General features: G+C 30.6%; 1 non-coding gene across 1 annotated transcript; it reads right to left on the bottom strand.

Moving 5' to 3' along the window:
• Positions 1 to 4,992: 4,992 nt before the first annotated feature.
• On the bottom strand, positions 4,993 to 5,103 carry LOC142519975 (small nucleolar RNA R71). Its single transcript, XR_012813857.1, has one exon. It is a non-coding gene; the product is annotated as a small nucleolar RNA R71 (small nucleolar RNA).
• Positions 5,104 to 8,528: the final 3,425 nt, after the last annotated feature.

The following is an 8,528-nucleotide window of genomic DNA, read 5'->3' as shown; positions in this document are numbered from 1 at the left end:
ATTTACGGTGCAATGTGCCAAAGTGACTCTCGAAAGAGCGTTTCACGATTTTGGCCACCATTCACATCTTTTCGTGTACTACAGCCTAGGGTCATGTTTTCCAGTATTTTAGGTGTATTTTAATCATGGCTAAATGATGGTTCAATGTCGGTTCGAGTTGGTACGAAGCCATGGTTGAATATTAGTTTGTTGGGCGTAATAGTCTCGTTTTTTTAGCTCGATTTTGAAGTGTTGGTCAAGTTAAGTTATTTGCATGTTTCTCATGTTAGAATTAGGTCGCAGCGAGCCTGGGAACGATCCAACCCATTTGATAAAGACAGGATTATAATTATATTACGTGCATAAAAATATAAAATGTTTATTTTTGAGATATATGCGATATGTCTTGTGGCCACCTCACGCTTATGGGATTCAGCTTATGGGATTATTACTTCACCCGGTGACTTACGATCGGTTAATGTTCATGTATGGGTATGGATATCCAGTCCAAGAGCTGTGATGATCTCTACCCCCCAGTATACTATGGTTTAGTCTGATCAGACGTGCATGTTATGTTATGGGCCACTTGCGTAGAACATTATTCCAACAGAAAATTATGATATGCTATTTTATGACAGGGTTCTATCGAGCAATGCACATATTTATAATTATACATGACACTGTTAGAGTAGGTGCCCGTCGACCCAAGTGTTGGCCGAGAGTTCATGTTTAAACTCTATGTATGAACAGTCTTTATTTTAATAATATTTGAAATTATTATTTTGGCACTTCTTTATCTGCATACCCATGCTAGTTGCATAGATAAAGTCCTTGAATATACAAATAGTAGAAATAATATGAGATGCTCATATGATGTGTATCATGAAACTCATATTTGGAATACTGTATATTTTAAACAGTTCCTAGTCGATTCAGCCGCCGCTAAGAAGGATATAGGCCGCTCGAGTTCGAGACTAGTATCTACGATGTGAGTACCATGTTTCATTGGTAGGGGACATTGTGATGTCCGAGCATGCAGATAGGTGCTCCTTGTAGAGTGCACTGAACAACCCTCCATAAAGGACTTTCCAAGTGATTCTCACTTATCGAGTGGAAACGTCCTAGTTTATGGTTGTACACCATTAGTCCTTATGACCCGGGACAACATTGAGACTCTATATGCTAGCACTACACTTTGACTTGTTTACCGACTCTCAAGGGGTCATCAGGTGGCAAGGTTGGGTGTTCTGTCGAAACATATAGGAGTCGATGCATTGTAGTCGGGGATTAACCGCTTACCTTCGGGTATGGATATCCTATGTGATCTCGTGTGTATGTAGTATGAAATCTCTGATCAGAGTATGGTGGTAATTATGAAAGGGATTTCATAGATTACACCATCGATACAACTACGACATGACACATAGTATCGATTCATTGACAACTCTCGATAAACCAATGGTTGTCGAATCGATCGGAATATATGAGTTGAAGAAACCGTACTGTACGCTAACCATAATTGAATGGTTCTTGCATGCACTATCATTTGATACCTAGGGAATCATGTAGGCGATGCTGCTAGGCGGTTAACATGATTGGTTGGGTACTATTAGACTTGAGTTCTGACGTTCTTGTTATCAAGGAGTTGATAAGTAAGAATGGAGCAATTGGGGTATGCTCGTATAAGGACATGTTTAGTCCGAATCACATGGAGATGTGAACCCACGGCTAGTTGTATCAATGAACCATTGAGGGTCACACAAGTGCTAACTTTCTAGATCCCGTTGAGAAGTAAAATAGTTCAATGTATTGAACGGCTTATAAAGGAGTTTATAAGCGTAAATAAAAATAGAAGTATGACTTCTATAAGGAGAATGTAACTTTTAATTTGAGGAAGTGTTCCTAAATTAAAAGTTGGCCAAACGAGTAATGTATTTGAAATTTGTGATTTTCATATACATTATTGTGGACTAAACTAAATTAATTCAAGTGTTGAATTAATTAAACACTAGTGGACCTAGTAGAGTCCAAATAATAAAATTAATTCAAGTGTTGGGTTAATTAAACAACATTGGTTCTTGTACAGTCCAATTAGAAATAATTATTAAACTAGTGGGCTTGAGTAAAATCAAGTAATGGTTATATGGTCTCAAATGTGTTTGAGACATTTAAATAAAGTCCATGGGCTTTGTAAATGTTACAAGCCCACTTAAAATGCATGCTTGGAAGGTGAAGGGTTGGAGACAACTTTTTGAGTCAAAAAGGCATGCATGATTTTGGGACACACTTTAACTTTTCCACAACCAAGAAAAATGTCTCCCCTTCTCTCCTACTCCACCATGGCCGAAATTTTGAGCATTTTATTCTCCATATTTTTGTTTTTCAATTGTGGAGGAAACACTCTCTTCTCAAATGAAAAATGCTCTAATTTTTGTAGTACAAAATTAGAGTGTATTTAGCTTGTTGGTGGTGGACCTAATTTGAAGGAAAGATTTCAAGAATAAGGAAGCTTGTAGATTGGGTCATCCATTGAAGAGCTTAGTTGTTTGACAACTAAGTTGGAGCCCCAATCTATATTTTAAGATTGATAGGTAAAAATTCTAAAACACCCTATGTATGACATATTTCGTGTTTTGTATTTGCTACACATCTTAGTAGAGGTGTTCGTTTTTCTTCTTGAAAATAATTTTTGAACTTCCGTTGCGTATTTGAACACCTAAAACCGATTCCCTTTCAAGTGGTATCAGAGCTAAGGATACTATTTTGTGTAGCTTATTGATGAAACTTAAAATTAATAATTTACTATATGTTAAAAGCTGTATTTTAAAATTTAAGTTTCATTAAAATTATAAAATTATGTTATTTTGGTATTGTTTGTTTATATTTAATTGTCTTACTAAATATGTTTTATTTTCAGGTTTTCAACGTGTTGGTAAAATAATGATAACTCAAGCTAGAAAATTCAAATGGAGGTGACTCAAACACGTATGGAATCCTTGAGAAATTATCTACAACTTTGCAGAAGACATGATTGCCTAAAAATTTCATTAAGATGATAAAATTGTGCAAATATCAAAAGAAGGACAAATTTACTTTTACTATTACCAGCATATAGTAAAAAAATCATAACTATTTCAATATTTAACCAAATGAGGTGAACCAAGTGGCCAAATTCATCTACAGACAATTCCCCACATGTTTGCCGTTTTGAGCAGAGTCAAATTCGGTGAATAAAGTCGTGGAACAAAGCATAGAAAGAAGGGACATGGAATTGAACTTGAAGGAAACAAAGAATACTATTGCAACTACATGGCATTAATAAAAATTTTGACCCTTTCTCTCATTTGGCCTATAAATAGAGGCCTTGTGCTAGCTTGAGAATCATTCTATCTCATTGTAAAATATAGTGTGAGTGTGTATCAAAGTTCTAAGTTCCAATATATTTTCTTTCATGTTCTCAACTATGAGTGATATTTTAGTGTTGATCAAAAGTAAGCTTATGACAAGCTAAATCTATTATGTCAAGGTGAAGAGGATGCATTCTTGGTGAAGTAAGATTGTTTATATTTTGTATATTCTTTCTTTATTTCTTTTCATTTAGCTAACTTATTTTTATTGTAGGTATAAAAATGAATTATTTGTTGTTATCAATTTACATCAAATGCTTGATACCATTAAAGTGGTTATCTTGATTTGTTATTTAATTTTGATACAATAAATATTTCATCACTTATTATTATATATATATATTTATATAATAATATCATAATATTTCATTTAGACGATAGCGTGGCTCTGCCGGTTGTTCTAAATGAAATATTATGATTTAATACTAACATCTAACAATCTAACATTTACTTTATCGCAACTAACTTTTATTTTTCGCATCTAACTTTTACTTTCTCGCAACTAACTTTTACTTTTCCGCAACTAACATTACTTTATCGCAACTAACTTTTACTTTACCGCAACTAACTTATTAAATCAATATATTTCATTTAGGCAATAGCGTGGCTCTGCCGGTTGTTCTAAATGAAATATAATGATTTAATTTAACATTTACTTTATGCAATTATTTATTTATATATTTATGATTATAATCATAGGTACCATATATAAAATATCGGTTAATTCGGTATTTTCTATAGTGGGAACTATATTATATTATGTGTGTGTTTAATTTTCTTGGCACCATTATTTATGGTGGTTTCTTTTGTTTTACTTTTAGTTAACAATATTACATAAACCAAGAATAAATTCTCAAGCCCTGACAAAATTTATAATTTGTAAACTTCATTCTTGCATTTGTTAATCTATAAATTAATAAATTTAAACTCAAAATAACATCTCTGAGGATCGATCTCGTACTTACGAAATATATTACTTGAAGACAACCTACACTTGGGTGAATTATTATTTAAGTAATTGCAAGTTTTTGGCGCCGTTGCCGGGGAGGTATAAATTAAGTTTATATTTGTTAATTATGTCTTATTTATAAGTATTGTGTTGTTTTTTTTTTTGTATGAGTATTTGGAGTCGAAAAAAAAGTGGTAGACTTATTCGAGTATCTGAAAATAATTTAAACATGGATGATAATTCAAATAATCAAGATAATGATAATAATAATAATAATAATAATAATAATCAAGAACATGATCAATTAAGAACACTTAGGCACCATATGAACCCTATTAGAACTAGTGCCCCATCTTGTTTAGTTTTTCCTCCTGATGCATTTAATTTCAACTTCAAACCTCAAATTATTCAACTTTTACCAAATTTTCATGGCTTAGATTCTGAAAATCCATATTTGCATCTAAGAGAATTTGAGGAAGTTTGTAACACTTATAATGATCAAAATTGTAGCATGGATATAGTTCGATTAAAGCTTTTCCCTTTTTCTTTAAAAGATAAAGCTAAAACATGGCTACAAAATTTAAGATCAAGTTCAATAAGATCATGGGAAGAAATGCAACAACAATTTCTCAAAAAGTTTTTCCCTTCCCATAGAACAAACTCTTTTAAAAGACAAATTACAACTTTTTCTCAAAAACAAGGAGAAACGTTTTATCAATGTTGGGATAGATATAAAGATTTACTTAATACATGCACACATCATGGTTTTGAAACATGGAGAATAGTTTCTCACTTTTATGAAGGTCTAATACCTAAAGATAGGCAAATGATAGAATTCATGTGTAATGGAACTTTTGAAGATAAAAACCCAAATGAAGCTATGGAATATTTGGATTCATTAGCAGAAAATGCTCAAAATTGGGATAATATAGGCACAATAGAACCACCAACAACTAAAAACAATAATTCAACAAATGTGGGTGGTATCTATAATCTTAAAGATGATATAGATATTCAAGCTAAACTTGCATCTTTAACAAGAAAAATTGAGTCATTAGAAATGAAAAAGAGTGGTCAATTAAAAAGTATTCAAGAAATTGTTTGTCACATATGTGATACACATGATCATGCTACAAAAGATTGTCCAACATTACCTTCATTTAAAGAATGTCTCCATGAACAAGCAAATTATGCTAACAATTATAAAAAAAACAATACTAGATCCTTTTTCACCATCATATAATCCTGGATGGAAAAATCATCCTAATTTTAGTTGGGGGAATGATAATAATGCACAACCGTCACAACAATATTTTCAAAACAACCAAAATCATCAAGGTTATATTCCTTATTTACACCTCCAAGAAAAAACTTTGAAGATGTAATTCATGCATTTATCCAAAAGCAAGAGTCTATCAATATTCAAAACAGTCAATCTATGAGTGATTTGAAAGAAACTCTTGCAAAATTTGCATCTGCACTTAATATTCATGAAAAAGAAAAATTTCCATCTCAACCTCAACCTAATCCTAAAAATCAAAATCAAGAATTAAAAAATGAAAAAATTGATCAAATAAAATCTGTTATTACCCTTAGAAGTGGTAAAATAGTTAATGATCCATATAGTAATGAAAACAAGGATCATTTAAAATCAAAGAGCAAGGATGATAATCCTGATACTTTTGAGAATGATGATACCTTAAATTTTAAGAATAATATGGTGAATGATAAATCATCTGAAATAATAAATAAGTCAAATAAACCTCCACCATTTCCTCATGCATTAACAAATCATAAAAAACAAAAAAGTGATTCTGATATCTATGAAGTTTTTAAACAAGTGAAGATAAATATTCCATTATTAGATGCTATTAAACAAGTACCTTCTTATGCAAAATTTTTAAAAGACTTATGTACTGTATAGAGAAAATTGCATGTGAAGAAAAAAGCATTCTTGGCTGAACAAGTAAGTTCTATTCTTCAAAATAATTATAGTTTAAAATATAAAGATCCTGATTGTCCAACAATTTCATGTATTATTGGAGAAAATAAAATTAAAAAAGCTTTGTTGGATTTGGGAGCAAGTGTGAATTTACTTCCTTATTCAGTTTATGAAAAACTTAATTTAGGAGAATTAAAACCCACTTCTGTTACTCTCTTACTGGTGGATAGGTCAATCAAAATACCTAGAGGTATTGTAGAAGATGTGTTGGTTCAAGTTGATAAATTCATATATCCTGTAGATTTTATTGTTTTGGATACACAACCAATAGAAGTACATAATGAAATTCCAGTAATATTGGGATGACCATTTCTAGCAACTTCAAATTCTTTAATTAATTGTCGAAATGGAATAATGAAATTGTCTTTTGGAAATATGACTCTAGAACTTAATGTGTTCAATTTATGTAAACAACCAAGTATTAATGAAAATGAATATGATAATGAAATTGAAACAATTATGGAAGAAAATATACAAGAAGAAAACTTAAATCAACAATCTGAAGTTTTTTCAATAGAAAGTTTTGAGTCTAAAATAATTTTAAAGAAGATGATAATACAAAACTTGAATTAAAAGTTTTACCATTAGAAGTGAAATATGTATTTCTTGGTGAAAATAAAACGTTTCCTGTTGTAATTTCTTCCACTCTTTTGCCAAATCAAGAAGAAGATTTGATTAAATTACTTAAAAAATATAAAAATGCAATTGGATGGACTTTGAAAGATATAAAAGGTATGAATCCTTTAATTTGTACACATAAAATTCACTTGGAAGAAAATGCTAAAACATATCAACAACCACAAAGAAGGTTAAATCCACATATGAAGGAAGTTGTTAAGAATGAAGTATTAAAACTATTAGACGCTGGAATTATCTATCCAATTTCAGATAGTAAATGGATAAGTCCAACACAAGTAGTACCTAAAAAGTCCGGCATCACTGTTATAAAAAATGAAAAGGAGAGTTATTACAAGCTAAGATTCCATCTAGTTGGCGTATGTGTATTGATTATAAAAAATTAAATGATGCAACTAGAAAAGATCATTTCCCACTGCCATTTTTAGATCAAATTCTAGAAAAAATAGCAGGAAATTCTTATTACTGTTTTCTTGATGGGTATTCGAGGTATTATCAAATACCTATATCATTAGAAGATCAAGAAAAAACTACTTTTACTTGTCCTTTCGGAACTTTTGCATTTAAAAGAATGCCATTTGGTTTATGTAATGCTCCGGCTACTTTTCAAATATGCATGTTAAGTATTTTCAGTGATATGATTAAAGAATATGTAGAATTTTTTATGGATGATATAACTGTTTTTGGAAACTCATTTGAAAATTGTCTTAAAAATCTAGAAGAAGTATTAAAAAGATGTGAAGAAAAAATCTTGTTTTAAATTGGGAAAAATGTCATTATATGGTTAAATCTGGGATTGTTTTAGGACATGTGATATCTGAAAAAAGAATTGAAGTTGATAAAGCCAAAGTTGATGTTATTGCTAATTTAACATCACCAAAAACAGTCAAAGAAGTTCGATCATTCTTGGGTCATGCAGGATTTTATAGAAGGTTTATAAAAAATTTCAGCATAATATCTAAACCAATTTCAAATCTTTTAACATAAGATACACAATTTGAATGGACTCAGAAATGTGAAAATGCTTTTAAAAAAATTATTAATCTTTTAGTTACATCACATATTTTACAACCTCCAGATTGGTCTTTACCATTTAAATTAATGTGTGATGCAAATGATTATGCTATAGGAGCTGTGTTAGGACAAAGAAAAGAAGGAAAACCTTATGCAATCTATTATGCTAGTAAAACCTTAAATAGTGCCCAAATAAATTATTCAACTACTGAAAAAGAATTACTTTCAGTAGTATTTGCATTAGATAAGTTTCGATCTTATTTAATTGGTTCTACTACTATTGTTTACACCGATCATTATGCCATAAAATATTTATCAAATAAATAAGATGCTAAGCCAAGATTAATACGGTGGATTTTATTATTACAAGAATTTGATATTATAATTAAAGATAAAAAAGGAAAAGAAAATGTTGTAGCCGATTACTTATCTAGAATAATGACTGAATCATCTCATAATGAAATACAAATAAATGAAAATTTTCCAGATGATCAGTTGTTTTATGCTACTATTATGCCCTGATTTGCTAACATTGTAAATT

This window comes from Primulina tabacum, chromosome 11 (assembly GCF_025594145.1).
Source record: "Primulina tabacum isolate GXHZ01 chromosome 11, ASM2559414v2, whole genome shotgun sequence".
Classification (NCBI taxonomy): domain Eukaryota; kingdom Viridiplantae; phylum Streptophyta; class Magnoliopsida; order Lamiales; family Gesneriaceae; genus Primulina; species Primulina tabacum.
This window is presented reverse-complemented; position numbering and strand designations above follow the sequence as displayed.